The sequence below is a fragment of the Callorhinus ursinus genome, unplaced genomic scaffold, assembly GCF_003265705.2.
Source record: "Callorhinus ursinus isolate GAN/ISIS: 27379988/994484 unplaced genomic scaffold, GSC_fseal_2.0 scaffold10, whole genome shotgun sequence".
In the NCBI taxonomy this organism is placed as follows: Eukaryota; Metazoa; Chordata; class Mammalia; order Carnivora; family Otariidae; genus Callorhinus; species Callorhinus ursinus.
Window position 1 is genome coordinate 27649251 of NW_027397072.1, and position 16816 is coordinate 27666066.

Sequence of the window (16816 nt, forward strand, 5' to 3'; positions counted from 1 at the left end):
CATTTGCAGCAACGTCGTATTCTAACTTTAAGGGTGAATGAGGCATATTGCTTGATTCCTACCTACGAAGTAGCGAGTTGATTTCCTGGTGTCTGGGATTTTTATGGTCTGTGGTGTTTAGATTCAAAGCCAAGATTCAGGTTATGAAGTAGAGAGCTTATTAAAGTGACCTGATTGACTGGGTTTGATTTTAATCGATTTTACCATTGAAATTTGAAAAAAAATAGTGTTTTGAGAAATGTGTATGTCTGACTTGACCAGTCAGCTTTGGAAACGATCTCATTTAACGAAGTATAACAATCTGCAATATAGGAAACTAACAAAATAATATTTAGATTTAGATGAGGAAGCACTTTTTAGATTTCAGGCATGCTTTCCAACTCAGTGGAGATATGTTTTATAGCTCTTTTCTTGAACAAGCTAATTCAACCTTGTTACTTTAAAGCTAAATTTTTTAGTCACCCCTGGTCTTCCTTACTTTAGAAAGGGAAAGTTAGTGTTTTGATGATGCTCAGTGTCTTTCTTCCTTGTTGATGACCTGGATTATAAAAGTGTTGCCTGTGGCTGATTATCAGTTCTGGGGGCTTGATAGCTGGCTTCCAGCCAGGTAATAGACCTGTTCTCCCTCAGGTTTATTCAGCTTACTGGAGCTTGCTCTCAGGAGAGCAGGACAGCAGGCCCCATGCTGGAATGGGGCTGTTGTTCAGGGACTTTTGTCCTTCTGTGGTAGTCACCAGCCAGAATGTTTAAGCAAGGAGAAGGGGAAAGGGAGAGGACAGAACCCGGCATCAATGAGGTAAACCTCTGGAAGTGACAGGCCTCTGAATCAGAGCCCCGAGGGAGATAACCAAACAAGTTCCTTTTTCTGGATTGCCTGGACGTTAGGAAGGGGGGTGGGCAGGTTGTTTTGATTTGAATTCTTACCAAACAGTTATTTTGCTTGAGACAAGCACAGAGTATTCCAAAGTGTGTTTGTTTCCCGGGGTGACTGATGGATGGTCAGATACGCTCAGATTGTCCAGTTGTCTTGCAGTTTCTGCTCCCCGCCTGGAGGGAGCTCTGCTCTCCCTGCACCCCCTCCACTCCTGGAAGGTGGAGGATGGACTGAAAATGACCTGGAGTGCACTGGGCCTGCTGCAGTTCCCCTCGGTGCAGTTGGTCTCGAGTACCCCATCAGTCAAAGGTCTGGGGTGGATGCACTTTCAGACGCCCATCTGGAAAAGTGGCTAGTCTGGCACTGGGAAGTTTCTCCTCTTCTTTTCCTTAAAATGTAGAAGAAGCTACAAGACTTGGAATGTTCAACGAGAGAAAAATATTTCTAACTCTTCCATTCCTTTTTATGCCATTTGTGTGAGGGCTTTGATTTAGCCCGTGGCCACGTGGCTCAGTGACTTCCCTGTTTGCCAGCAGGGCTGCCCACTGGGCCACTTTTTAAGGAGTTTGCTCATGGTTTAGTTTCACTTTTACTGCAGGCATAGTGGAAAAGAACTATCAGGTGAAATTATGTCTCCAGAATAAGAGAGACACCCACAATAAAATGGGGGAAGGGGTCTCATTGGCAGTCAAGTTATCCTTTGAATTACTCAGGTGCTGATTTTTTCAAGGCCCACAGATTATTTTGGAAAAACCTGATGATATCTTGAATATTAACAGCATAATGAATAATTATTTTACATGTTGATAGTATGTCTACAGAGTCAAAGACTTAGATCTGGACAGGAATTCTAGAATGTGCCATCTAGCACATTCATTTCAAAGTTGAGAAAATTGTAACATCTATCTGGGTCAAAGTGCTAGTTTGTTGCCGAGCCAGAAAAGAGGGCCCAAGCCTTCCGCTACTATTATTATATTATGATTATAACATTAACCCTAATAATTATAACTTATATTTACTATGCACGTACTCTGCCAAATGTTGTGCTAAGCAAGTGTATTCATTTTCATATAATCTTCACAATACGTCTATGTATATATCATTATACCAGTTCTATAGATGGAGAAACTGAAGCTCAGGGGCCCCCCCCTCCCCCTTAGCTGCTGGGCGGTACATGGCACAGACAGAAGTGGCTCCTGGATCTGACTCCAGAAACCGCACACATTAAAAAAAGAAAAGTGGAATTAAAAAAGAAAGAAAAGTGGAACACGTACACTATTCCCACAAGTTTAAACTTAAAAGCAAAACTTAATGAAATGCTTAACGGAATGCAAATGAGAATATTTCAGTGCCACACAGACACACACCGTGTGTGAAGGCTCTTGCGAACGCTCCCGGGCAGGAAGGGTGAGGTTTCCCCTTGTGACAGTCCAGGCCCAAGCTGTACAGGATCACTGACCTGCAGCGTGTTTTTCTCATTGAAAGTAGTTCAGGGATGGCTCTCCCATTGGGAGGAACAGCAAGTTTGAACTTTATCGTTAGCCTGGAGCACTCCACTGTCCCTGCCCTTTCTGGCCTTTTCCTCAGCTTTTCCTGTCACTCCTTTCCTTTGGAGGACAGCCACTCCATCCCTGCCCCACCCCCAAATAGCTGGCTTCGTGGTGATAACACTATTACCAGACCTGTTCATTGTTGTTCAACCTGGAAGGTTGGTTGTCTGAGTAGGTGGTTGTTATTCATGAATAGAAATAATGTAGTTCTTCCATCTGTTTGCTCCAGCTGTTCTGAGCCTGAGGGGAGGTCATAGGTGGGGGGAGGGGAGGGAATGAGGTGAGGGAGGAGAGGTGTGCTTTTCTCCGCTGACTGGGATGCTGTCTGCTCCAGCCTTTGCCCAGGTACACACTTCTCCCTGCACCTGTCGCAGATCTAAAGACTGCCTGTCTTACTGTGGGCCATGAGCCTGAAGCTTCTCTGGGTCAACAGCCAGAGACCAAGCCCTTAAAGAAACGTAGCTCTTGGGGCGCCTGGGTGGCTTAGTCGGTTAAGCGTCTGCCTTCAGCTCAGGTCACGGTCCCAGGGTCCTGGGATGGAGCCCCATATCGGGCTCCCTGCTCAGCAGGGTGTGTGCTTCCCCCTCTGCCTGCCGTTCCCCCTGCTTGTGCTTTCTCTCTCTGTCAAGTAAGTGAATAAAATCTTAGAAAGAACGAAAGAAAGAACGAAAGAAAAGAAAGAAAAGAAAGAAACAAAGGTAGTTCTTGAACCCTTCTAAAAATTTTATTTGTTCTTCCATGTGGTTAAATGTCAAAATTAGGGCTGACAATGAGAAAGAGCACTGAGTGATACATATATAGCAGAAGGGTCCTGTGCTTAATCAGAAGGAAAATTAAGAGTGGAGACCAGTCATGGATGTCTTTGAGAAAGTTATCAATGTGTTTTCAAGGCTGTTAATGGCAAGATTACACATTCTGAAGATCAAGCTACTTATAGCAAGAAAGGGGAATTTTTAATCTACTTGTCACCTACTGATGCTTCTAAAGCTAAGCCCAACGCCAGAGAAGTCAGCAAAAACAGTCTGCTAAACCAGAACCACTGGAAATTACCTCCAGTTCTTGCTGGGAATGGCTTATTTCCATGGCAGTCGGTGCTGTCCAGTGGGTTATTACAGAGACACAGGAGACAGATTCAAAATCACCGCAGAGTCCGTACGTTATACTCCAGAGCTGGTTTAAAGCAAAATAAAGTGTTTGGTTATTTTCTTAGGAGCTCTTAGGATGAGGAAACAAAATTTGTGATGCCGTGTCGGTTGGCTTTGTTTCTTTGTTTTTTCCAGATTGTGTGTTCCGAAAAACCTGTTCCCAAAGAGTTCACTCCCTTGGGTCCCACTTCCCCTTTGTATTGATCGCTCATTTACAATCCCTAGAGTTGTTCTGCTACTTGCAAGTCCCATTTCCTTTGTTTGATGGATTTGAAAGTATTTTGGTTTGTTTTTGTGGTTGCATATGATCACAGTGGTATCTGTGTAGGTTTGCTGTGTTTGATCTTGAGCCCATTTGTAGTATCAGTAAGACAAATTCCTGCATTTATAGAGGAATTTTCCGGGGTAAGGCACTTTCTTGCACTTTGCCACAATCCTGTGAAAGACGGAGGACATCTTCACCACTGTTTACAGTGAGGAAACAGAATGAGGGAAAGTGAGTGACATGGGACCAGTCGCTGGCAGAGCTCAGTGAAGTCCTCCGTCCTCTGACTCTGAATAATAGTATCGATAGAACTGTCGTCTGTGATCAAGAGTGCTGTAATTTGTATTATTTCTGTTGCGCAAAAGGTAAATGGGAGACTGATTCAGGATGTGCCGTCTCGTGCATGTCAGTGAGGGTACTTGTGCAGTATTTCTAAATGATCTTAGTGGTCATTCTCCTCCCCGGCACACCCAGTGTGGCTAGGTTGGAGTCCTGCTAACCATGGCATGATGTAATAGTCAACTCTTATAAGGGATCTGGGTTTTTTGTTTTTTGTTTTAGATATAAAAAATGCAGTCTCTTGTTCAGCATGCACTCCCATTATCCCACAAAACCGTCAGCTATCTTGGAAGTTCCGCCTGGTTTCAGTACCCTGCCTCCCATGGGAAATAGTATACTTTGACTACTAGGAACGGTGTCCACTGTGACCATTTCCCTCCGCAAAGTTACCTGCAAGATTCCTAGGTTGCTAGAATAATCAAGAATCTTCACTACTAGTCAGTTTTCTGTTATGGTCACCCAGTTCATTGTATAACAGCATTATCTGTGTGTTGGCAAGGTCATAAAAATGACAGCGTCCGATGCCTGATGGTTTTACAGTGTAGCTGTACATTTTGATGGCTGTGACTTAGAGGTGGGGGGAAACAAGGGAACCTCTCTTTGACAATAATAGCTATTACAGTGTTTCTTTCTAAAGTCCTTTTTGAGTATGAGTGTGAAAGGTAGCCTTCTTTGAATTTAAAAAATCCTGAAAAACATTTATTCATGAATTGACTCAAAGAGTATTTTTCTTAGTAACTACTGTAATAATCAGAACTTACTGCATCTCTCAAGAAGACAAAAGGGGAAAGAAAATTTTTTAAAAAGAAGGAAAGAAAGAAAATGAACAAGGCTTAGTGTCCTGGGGATGTCTGGGTGGCTCAGTTGGTTAAGTGTCTGACTCTTGGTTTCAGCTCAGGTCATGATCTCAGGGTCATGGGATCAAGCTCCACATGAGGCTCCGTGCTCAGTGCAGAGTCCGCTTGAGATTCTCTCTCCCTCCGCTGTCTCTCTCTCTAAAATAAATAAAAATCTTAAAAAAAAAAAAGGCTTAATGTCCTGGATTCCATTTTGTAGAATAGGAAATAATATAAACCTTGATATCCCTATTGTAAGTGGAGAATTCAGCTCAATATATGAATGATTTATGTACCTGCAGATACCCCAATATCTTGTAAGTTTCCATGTGATCATTTAATTTTTTGAAGGCTTATCTATTCCAACTGCTGTCCTATCTTTACACTTAACTTAGTGCTACTTTAAGAGGACCCATCCCCACCCCACAAAATACTCCAAGACGCTTGCCTAGATCATTATGTCATTGTGTTGTGTTTTCGTGTTGTGTTATAAGTGAATGCGTTCCAGGTACAATCCTTGACAGAGATCTAGTGATGGGGAAAATGACATGGAAAAAAGTTCGTCACTAATTCCAGAACTTCATTTTAGTCACTACCTTGCTGCTGTTCATTGTTTCAAAAATCACAGATGAGGTCTTTGTACTGTGGTTGAGACCTTAGCGACTGATGAACTGGCCAAAAGGAAGTTAAGGGGTTGGAGAAGAATTCAGGCAAAGGGACCATCAATCTGCCAAGGAATCAGACTCCAGATTAAAAAAAAAAAAAAGAAAGAAAGAAAGGGGGGAAAAAGGCTGGTTAGTTAGTCATCTGTTCTGTTTTGAAAAAGTAGTTTTCTTTTCATTTAACAGTTCAAAATGAGCTGAACCAGTTTTCCTTGGATACTCTTTTATAAGTTCACTTTAAGAAGGTACCACCTCGGGGTTCCTTTTTAGGAATTGACACACTGGTTTGACAGAACTCTCTGGACCTAGAATCAAGGAGCTGGGAAGAAAAATGGCCTTCTCCAGCCACACTCTGTCAACTTGCCTATGACTATCAAGGAGGAATGTTCTCAAATCTCAAGTTAATATAGAATTCTAAAGCTCAAAAACTACACAAGAATTTAAAACCTTTTTAAAATAGAAGAACTGAGTATAATTTCCATACTTGGCTCTGGAAAAATCATACCCTGGCTTCAATTTGACTAAACTTGGGATTCTGCTTTACTTTCGGTTCTGCTTTTTAAAAGTAGAAAGTATTTCATGTATGCATGGAATGCCTGCCATTCAAAATCATATGAGTTGACAGGATGTTTTGCAGATTATTTGTTTATGGCAAGGACAGTGCTCAGTCTGAATGGCGGTGCTCTGGATTTCTCTGTTGTCTCTTTCTCTCCCCACTCACTCAGGTTCTAAGATGAATCTCTCTCTCTTTTCCTTCTGTAGTTGGCATTTAAACAGAATCTGCTGCTGGGAGAGGAAAGAAATGGATGTTTCTTTTCACAACTCCCAGAGGTAGACATTATCATTGACACTCTTATAGAAGAGAAAACTAAATTTCAGAGAGGTTGAGTATCTTCCCTAAGGTCACAAGCCAGCGAGTAGTGAAGCCAGGATTCTGGTCCTAGTCTGCCTGTAAACAAAGTATGTACCTTTTTGGGCGCCTGGGTGGCTGAGATGGTTAAGCATCTGCCTTCGGCTCAGGTCATGATCCCAGAGTCCTGGGATCTGAGTCTCGCATGGGGAGCCCGCTTCTCCCTCTGCCTTTCTCTTTCTCTGTCTCTTATGAATAAATAAATAAAATCTTTAAAAAAAAAAGGTATGTACCTTTTCTATTCAACTTCACTTGTCTCTCACTATATTTATGTTAAAAACTACTGCTCACTATGGAAGGGGCAGCCATTCTGTAGAGTCTGGATTCTGCTGGTTTTGCCTGCAACTGACATTACGTCATGCTCAATACATAGCCATTTCCATTAGAGGGATGCTGCTAGGGGACAAAGAAACTTCTAAGACTCTATGGATTCATGAGTGCATCCTATAGTCTCCTCTTAGCCTCTACCCAGAATGCACTCATCCTGTTCCTATTGTTGAGGGGTTCTCTCAACTCTGGCGCTCTGCATCTTGGGCAGTGTTCTCTTTCCAGCTCTGCTGGAAAATCGTGACACTATCTCAGATGATGACAGGTATAAAAAAGATCATGACTGAAGGATCTGGCTGATTAACCGGCAATGACAGTTTGCTTTAAATTTTATTTGGTTTTTATAAGAAGTAACATAATATTGGCATCAAAAGAGGCAATCATACTCACTTAATAAATTGTTTCTTGGGGCCATGATTACAAATAGATAAAAGGGTGAAGCAGACCTTGAAGCAGGACCAGTAGAACATATGCTATTTTAATTCTCTGGGTTTTAGAAGAAATAGTTCCTTCACCCTCTCTTGGAAGCTGCAGGAACTTTGGTTGACTTAAGCCAGTCATGGTGGTTTTATTGTGTAAGAATTGAGGTTTTATCTTTTTGGCTATAAGGATGACTGAGAAATGTGTGTGCATAAAACTGCAACTATGTGGAATATCCTCTGGTATTAGAGATGCTAATATGTTTGAAAAACTGTTTTGAGTTTTAATCCTTAGATTTGGAAATTTTACTCAACCAAAAGTTATCAAAACTTCAGTAAGCATGGTCTAGTTTATGAAACTTCTTATGTTGGAAGGCAGAATTTACATTTATGTAACAAAAGTAAGAGGAAAAAAAGGCCCAAAATATATTTTCATACAATTCATTCGGCAAGTATTTTTAAACATATGTGTTGTGTTGCTTATTACACTAACATGAATAATGGCACAGACTTTACCCTACAGGATATTACCATCTAGTTAAGCATACAAATATTTTAAAAAATTGTTATGACAATCATGACACACAAATATTTGGTCGATAAAAGAGGCTTGTGTAGAATTTTATAGAAGAAAGTTTTTGGAGAAAAGGAGAGGACTGTGTATCTGGGTGAGTCAAAGAAGGTTCCCTAGGACTGGTGACATTTGAACTGGGTATAAAGGATAAATAATCATGGTTCGAGGAGAAAAAACCGTATTTTGAAAGTCTTCTTTCCATGAAGAATAGGTAGCTTGGTAGAGCTTAATCAGAGGGTACATGTGAAAGGAGGACCTGGAGAAAAGGCTCAAAGATAAGGCGGTTCTGATGGCTAAGGGTAGTGTGTGCCCTTCTGAAGCATTTAGATGTTTTTGAGGACCATTGAAAGTTTTTAAAAAATCTTTTTATTATAGAAAATTTCCAACATATACAAAAGTAGACAGAATGATATAATGAGCCCCCATGTATTCATTACCTGACTCTAACAATTTTTAGTGGACGAACTTGTCTCGTTTCTATCCCCACAAATGATCTCTTGTTCCCATATTAGTTTTGACACAAGTCTCAGACTTTTAATCATTCCACTTGTAAATATTTTGGTATGTATTTCTAAAAGATAAGTTCTCTTTTGAAAAACCCATGATGTCATTAATACATCTAAAATAATTAATAATTCATAACTGCTTTATAGCTTGTCAAGTAAAGAAGTGATATAATATATTTGTAATCTGGAAAGAAAACTCTGGAAGCAGTAAGGGGAATAAGTTTAATAGGAAAAAATACCAAACGAATGGAAGATTCCAGAGATGGGTTTGAACCAAGTCAATAGTGATGGAGAAAAGGGAAGAATTTTCAGAATCCTTAAGAAGTAAATTGGTAATTCTGGAGATCAATTAGATATGGGGGTGAAGGGGAGAAGGAAGTTAAGGAAAATTTGGAGGTTCTAACCTGCATAAGCAGAATATAAATATGCCAATAACTGATATAGTACAGGGATTTTTTGAAAAGCAGTTTAGCCTGTTTTTTCATTAGCCAGAGATGTTTGGAAACAAATCCAAAAAATATCTTCCTATTACCCTCAAATAAAACTTTCAGACTTGGAACATTTGGAGTAATTTAGATTGTCCCATCTTAAGAAAGCCATTAACAAAAGTTAGGAAACAAAACAAAATAAAAAAAGTTAGGAAACATCCAGAGTAACATCTAAAATGTTCAAGGGGATAGAGGAGCCGCTTGGACAGACTGATGACTGAGACCTCTTTAGTTTACATCTGATAATAGTTATAAAATCATAAAGGCTAATGAACATGACTTATTCATCAAATCCCCAAACACTGAAGGTTTTAAAGATGTGAATTTAAAATAATGGAAGGAATTTTTTCACACTTTATGATGAAAATGTTCAAACAAACAAAAAAACTTGAAAGAATTGTATAGTGAATATCCATATACCACCCATTCAATTTTATCATTAACAATTTACCATGTTTGCTTTTTCACATCTATTCACGTATCCATTCTTCTATCCATCCGTTGGTTCATCTTTTTTTCCCCCAAAATAAGTTGCAGACAGCAGTGCACTTCATTTCTAAATACTTCTTCATACATATTTTTAACTGGAGTTCAATATTTGTTTATGCAAAATTTGTATTTTACACAAGAGAGATTAAATTTATACATTTATTTTGCCAAAAGGAAAGGCTGTGATTCAAGAGGGATTAACACAATTCATAGCTGATTCTTACTGGGTTATTTATGAAAATGAGAAGCTGTTTGAGAATTTCTTGATCCTCAAAAGTTGTTGCCATATGGAGCAACCATACCCTACCACAAAACAGCTTTTGAGGCAATGTCAAGTATTGACTTGGCAAAACTGATGCTTCTCAATAAAGGTTAATTGAATTTGAATGTGAAGAAACTGACTCCCAGAAGCATAAGCTCTCTGCCAGTAAGCAACTGAGCAGGTATGAGAACAAATCACCTCTGGTAGTTTCACACTGAGCATCACTCCCTGCCTGTAACAACTCTGAAGAACAGGATAACAGAGTGGATCGTTTATAAGGAAAAACTGTAGGAGAGGCAATGCATTCTATACAGAGTCATCCTGAGATTACTCAAGAGGAGCCAGCACGTGGGCAAGAGGAGAGAAGGTAAACTATTCTCACAAAAGAGAACCCTTTATTCACATATTGAAAAAAAATGCCTATGTTCATAAATCCTCTGATATTCTCCAGAAAGATTAAATGCAGCTTATGAGAACAGCAAAAATAAAATAAAACTGAAAATGATTAGCACATGAATAAAACAAGGGCCAAAATATGTCAGTTAGTAGAGTGATAAACAAGCTTAGACATAGAAAGCTTTGAAATGTTGTAAATTAAGTCATATTCTGACATGTTAAAACCCACCGATTGGCTCAATAATTAAAAATCAAGCTGAGATGATGTCTAGAGGGTGCATTTTTTCAAATGCTTATTGCCGATGAAGACATCTAGGATTCATTTGAAGACTGAAAAGTTCAAATAGCCCCGTGTTTGCTTACACAAAAAGGAGACATTCTGATACTAGAAAGAAATTTAGGTGTTTAATTGGCTTTTTCAGTTTCCATTTTGATATTAGGACATCAGCCTGTTTCAGTGGTTTTTACCGTGGGGAGGGGGGAGGGGGGAGTAATTTTACCCTCCGGGGACATTTGGCAAAGTCTGGAGACCGTTTGGGCTGTTCCTACTGGGGTTGGGGGTGGAGTACTACCGGCACCTAGTGGATAGAGGCCAAGGATGCTGCCAAACATCCTGCAGGACATGGAACAGACCCCCACAATGAAGAATTATCCAGTCGAAGTATCTATAGTACTGAGGTTGAGAAATCCTGATCAGTATGTGTCAGTTACAAATCTTACTCTCGTGTGCCTTGAAAACACTAGATGATTTACACGAGCCATTTCATCTCATGGTTGCTGTTGAACAGTAGTAACTGGTGATGACCCAGTACCCTTAATGAAATACTATTCATTAGTATTTGGGCACCTGGGCAAAAACAAGATGTAAAATGACAAGTCTTTCAGACTAAGGTCCACAGGAAGCCGAACTGAGTGGTTTACAACACAAGTCGACAGCACTCTTTGGTATCTAAGAGCATCACATGTTGGCAGGCAAGAATACAGATACTTGATGACTAGAAAAATATTCAAGGGAATTAGCGCCATTCTGTTGAACAGGCAGGGAAAGGGATCATTAGATCCCAAGTCATAGGACAGTTCATCCTGGGACTTCTCCCTCTGGGACTTGGGGAGCTCATTTCTCTGCTTGCTTCTTTCCTCTTCAAAATCTCAGGAAGGAGAACTGAGAGTATCAGAAGCAGTTGGATTAGATAAACTCCGGCTGCCAACCTGATAATTATGTCTCTGATTTAGATTCTTCTCCTTCATCTTCCCCTCACTAATTATGTATACTCTATCTGGGTTTGCAACCATGTTCTCCTTTCTTCATCCATGTTACATCAAGTGTTCATCCCCTTGGTTACTCCTTCCTCCTTCTGATTCTTTAACTTCTTCCTCTCTATAAGATCATCGCCATCAGGGTACAGGAATGTTTCAGCAGCTCTCATCTTATAAAAATATCCCTTGATCCCCACATCCTCTGCCAATTTCTCTTCCATTCTAGACAGTCATTAAACTCATATTCTACACATGCTGTCTTTGTTTCTTTATCTCCCACTTACTCGTCAGCTCACACCAACCTGGCTTCTGCCTACAGCTCCATTAAAGCTGCTCTTGTCAAGGTTACCAGTGACCTCCTTGTAGCAAAAATTTAAAAAGCAGATAGCTTCCCATCCTTCTCTTGTTTGACCCCTCTTAGTAGCATTCAACACACAGTTTCAGCTTCCATGAGCATGTTCTTCTCTTGGCCTCATGGCACAACATGCTTTACATTTTCCTTCTGCCTCTCTGGCTACTCCTCATAACACTCTGCTGCTTCACCTCCTTTCTCTGACCGCTGGATGTTGGAATGCCCAAGGCGTAAAGTGTGGGCTCTCTTGTCCTTTCTCTTTATGCTTTCTTTCCAAGCGATTTCGTTTCTGTAGCTTTAGATGCTATTTACATAGGGATAATTCTCAAAATTAAATTCCATCTCTGATCTTTCCACGTTTGGATGAATTAACTGCATCTTGAGACCTGCACCTGGGCGTTCACAGGCAACTCAACCTTAGCACATCTTAGGTACAACTATAGATTTCTCCCAGTGTACCTTTCCCTCTGCCCTGTCAATCTTCCCTAACTCAGTAAATGAGATTGTAATCCTGACAGTTCTTCAGGCCTTTCATTCTCTCACATCTCTCATTAATCTCCAAGTTCCAACACTTCAAAGAGATCTTTCCCTGCTACTCACCTAAAATAATCCCTCTTGTCATTCTCTACCTTAGCATCCTGTGTGGGTTTTCATTCATTGCTCTTATAACGACTTGTAATTGTATATCAGCTTGTCTACTTGTCTGATGTTGGTTTCCCTCACTAAACTGTTCACTCCGTTGGGCAGGGATCTGGTCTCTTTGGTTCACTGCTGAGTGCCCAGGTCCTGTCATAATGTCTGGAAGGTAGCGGTATTGTGTTCAGTATTTGTTTAGTCAATAAAGGACTATTTGGATACTGAGCCTTAAACAGACACTTTTTCCTGATGAGATAAGAATCAGATCCTTTTGCTGTATGAATCATACTCTTAAGTAGATTCAAAGATAATAGTTAAACATCATTTAGAAAAGAGAAAAGGGGCGCCTGGGTGGCTCAGTTGTTTAAGCATCTGACTCTTGATTTCAGCTCACGTCATGATCTCAGGGTTGTGAGATTGAGCCCAACGTTGGGCTTCATGCTGGGCGTTGAGCCTATTTAAGATTCTGTCTCTCCCTCTCCCTCTGCCCCTCACCTCCCCCAAAAAGAGTAAAGTTAATTTTTAATATGCTTGTTGATTGATAAGTTGATTGAGTAGCTAATTGAAAATTTACTTAATTTCTTTGTGTTCCTATTTATTTATAATATAGAAATAATACTATTAACTCTTTTTTTCAGAATTGTTTTGTAGGGTGAAGTTAGATCATTGCTCTGTAATGTCTTTTGAAGAAAGACTTTAGATAGGCACAAAGTCCCATTCGAGATGGTGCAGAGATTACATGTATTATCAGTTACTTAGTCTGAGAACTGCATTGCACTAATGTCTGAACTCTTGTGGTTTGTGGGTCAACAAAATGTCATTGGGCTTCTTTGTTATAAGCCCTATTTGAAAGGACACCATTTGACAGTGTTTTTATGACACAGTGCATGTTTTTATGAAGTGGCTGGACTTATATCATTGTCTCTGTACCCTTGGAGCCTTCCTCTTGGCTGCTCTGCCCTGTGGGAAGTGCCATCCAAGCTGGTGGGCCACACAGCACAGGGTCCACCCCACCTCACCTGATGGTGTCTGGCCAAGGTTCTGAATGAAGTGGCGAAGAAAGCAACTTCACTGGGAGGAGTGGGGTTAGCATCTCTAGACCCTGACAGCTTCATAGATGTCTCGGGGCGGGGGGGGGGGGAAGGAAAGAAAGAAAAAAGGAAGAAGGAAAGCAAGCAAGCTTACATTGTTCTTCAGTTGTTTTTAAATTGGATGTTCAGTCTAAGGTTGCACATAGACTCTTGGGAGGGGGAAACATTTCAGTATCTCAAATTTTTGTGACCCTAAAAAGCTGTTGGTAGGAATCAGGGAATGATGTTGTTTTTTCCTCTCCTTTTGCATTGGGCAAGTCGATTTGTTTTAATATATAAAAAATGACATTAGATGGTAGAACCTCAAGGAATACTGACTTTCCTTTGTCGTCTTCTGAAATCTTCTGAGGCAATCAGTCTTTGTAGGTTTAAATAGTGGTTCCTAAACTTTTATTGATCACAGACCCCTTTGAGACTGTGAGGAAGGCTATGGACCCTCTCCCCAGAAAGAAGGTCGTTGGGGGGCACCTGGTTGGCTCGGTCAGTTAAGCATCTGCCTCCGGTTCAGGTCATGATCTCAGGTCAGGGCAGGATCGAGCCCTGCATCGGGCTCCCTGCTCAGCGGGGAACCTGCTTCTCCCTCTCCTCCCCCTGCTTGTGTTCTCTCTCTCTCTGTCAAATAAATCTTAAATTTAAATAAATCTTAAAAAAAAAAAAAGAAAGAAGCTCATGGGCACAAACACACACCATTCTGCATATGGTGCCGGGGCCTTACAAATCTCTGATTCTTGGTTAAGAGTCTTGCTGTGCACTGAATTGTGTCCCTCCCCAAATTCCTAAGTCGTAGCTCCAACTCTCCATGTAACTGAATTGAGACATAGGGCCTGTACAGAGGTAATTAAGCTTACATGAGGTCATAAAGGTAAGACCCTCATCAAGTAGGGCTGGAACCCATATAAGAAGAGAAGAAGACACCAGAGCTCGCTCTCTCTCTCTCTCCACCATGTGAGAACACAGCAAGAAGAGTGTGAGCCAGGAAGAGTCTCACCAGGAACGAAATTGGCCAGCACCTTGATCTTGGGCTTCCTAGCTTCTAGAACTCTGAGAAATTTCTGTTATTTATGCCACCCAGTCTGTGATACCTTAGTATAGCAACTGGAGCAGACTAATATCAGCCTACTCTAAAAACTGCCGTGTCCCCTAAAGTAGCTGTGCTTTGAAGGAGTGGGTATTGGGAAGGGGGACTCCGCAGTGAGCAACTTCCCTGCCTGTGGAAGAACCACCTTGGGGCAGGGGGCAGTGGTGTATGGGAGCCTGGGAGAACAGGGAAAGGACCAGCTGGCAGCACTCTGCCTGGCTCTCTCTTTCTGCCCCAGGCTTCATGAGTCCCCACTGACCGAGCAAAGTATGAAGGTCATGCAGAAGGATGATGTGTTCTCAGGCTGGGTGTGGACTTCTTTTGTAGATTCTCCTTCATTTCACTGGCAAGGTTGTCCCTCTGAATCCAGGGCCTCCTTGAATTTCTTTCAAGCATTTAATAAGAGGCAGGTATCCTCCAGAACACAATAATCCCATTTTGTAAAGTAGAGAGGTCTCTCTCCAATTAAGATTAGAGCTACCCAAGCCAGAGAAAAACTGCTGAGAACGTGGGAGCCATTTGCTCCTTAAAAATCCAGCCTTATCCCTCTTGAAAATGCTGCCACTGCCTGACGTGGGTAGAAGTTGTGGGTGAGGATAATAGGAACTGTAATTTATGGACTATTTGGTCCCAGACCTAGGAGAGAGAGGGCAGAGTCTCAAAGCCTGGTGATGTTGTAGTTTAGACTGGGGGCAGGGAGCATGTGCAGGTCTTTTCTGGAAGACTTAAAACGAGAAGTCAAAGTCTGAGTGAGCAAAGTTAATTGACTTAAAACGAGAAGTCAAAGTTTGAGTGACCAAAGTTAACCAGCAAAATACGTGGAGTTACCTGTGACAGGAATAAATGATAGGACAGGGTTTAGGATGCAAGCGTCAGAGCCAGAGAGCCAGCTCTTTGTGTCAGGACCATTTTGAGTTCCAAGGTTTCACCTTCTCAAGCTCACCGTCACCAACAAATACATCTTTGTCCTGCTCAAAAGTACCCAGAACTGCTTTCATATGCCCAGTACCCACCAACCAGGGATTTTAGCCTCTTGCTAAAACCTTCATTATCATATTAGACCCCAGAATGCAAAAAAAAAAAAATATTTTTACAAAGGGAGATGATGGGATAGGAATCATATTTGCAAAGTCAAGGAGCTAAATTCCCTTAAAATTAGACTGCTGAGCAGAAATTCTGAGCAGACAGCAGATAGCTTCTACATTTTCCAAGTCTAAGTTAGTTCAAAATCAGCTTTCTGACACATGTACTTTTTATGTCCCAGGGACCCCACAATGAGGCTGGATTCTCTGGACGCTCACCATGGTGGTATATTTCCCTTTCTTCCACAAACTCTCTGTTTAAACTTGGGTAAATTATGTAATCTTTTTGGCCCCAGGGCTCTCCTTTATAAAGTGAGGTAGTTTTACCTAGAGAATAAAAGGTCCCCTTGAAAAGTAGAAATGTTCGCTGTCTCTCCTCTACCACAATCTTTCTCTATTAGAACGACAGAGTTTCTCCGAGTAAACAAAAAAAAAAAAAAGTACTATCAGAAGACTTGAATGAGCAAGCTGATGAGATCAGGTGTTCAGAGACCAGTCCTTGCAGCTGCACTGACCAGTAAATAACCCTTCCCTGGTTTCTGGTTTCTCCTTTTAGAGCGATAACAACAAAGGAAGAATACCAGCTCAACTTGTATAATTGCTAGTTACCCAAGTGACTCATGATCTAAGTGCTGGGAATTATTCACAGGAAGTTATCCTGAAAAACCCACAGTGATGAGTACCTGTGGATTACTCAAATCTGACATGGAGGAGTAAGCTGTTAATAGTTGTAGTCAACGTATCCAAAGCAACATAGAGAGGAAGTGGGAGAGAGTGAAACTGGATACTCACTATAACGTGAGGAATCTAAAAATGTCTTTGCCTCTCAGCATGAGTAGTTACATATTTTTATATAAATATCCCAGTATACATTCTGTTTTCCCTTAATCTTTCCAGAATCTACAAAGTAAAGTGTTGAGAGGGCGTTTGCACTAAGTCCCATGCTCTTTGGGAATCATTAGTGGACGTCTATTTTGTTGATTATGAGAGCTTTTCTGCAAAAGAAAGCACAGAAATCTGGGGGAATTGCAAAACTTGGAGGTAATATAGACATTTTAAACATATTGTAAATGGAAATAAATAATAATTTATTAGCCAAAGCAAGCTTGACAAATGCTCTAGAAATCCTTAAACTTGCTTTCTTGTTTGGGCACGAGGTGAAGTTTGTCTTGTAATTCGAACCTACTTTGTAAATGAAAATATGCCAGAAGGCATAGTAGTTGTGATTCTTCTTTGTTTAATCCACGAATAGTAACATTCTTAAGATCTGCCCAACGA

The 16816-nt window shown here is 40.9% G+C and overlaps 1 protein-coding gene across 22 annotated transcripts in view; it reads left to right on the plus strand.

Annotated features, from left to right (window-relative positions):
* The window catches only part of RASGRP3 (RAS guanyl releasing protein 3), a 108590-nt gene that overhangs the window by 36908 nt on the left and 54866 nt on the right, over nucleotides 1-16816 (plus strand). The gene's annotated exons all lie outside the window — the stretch shown is intronic.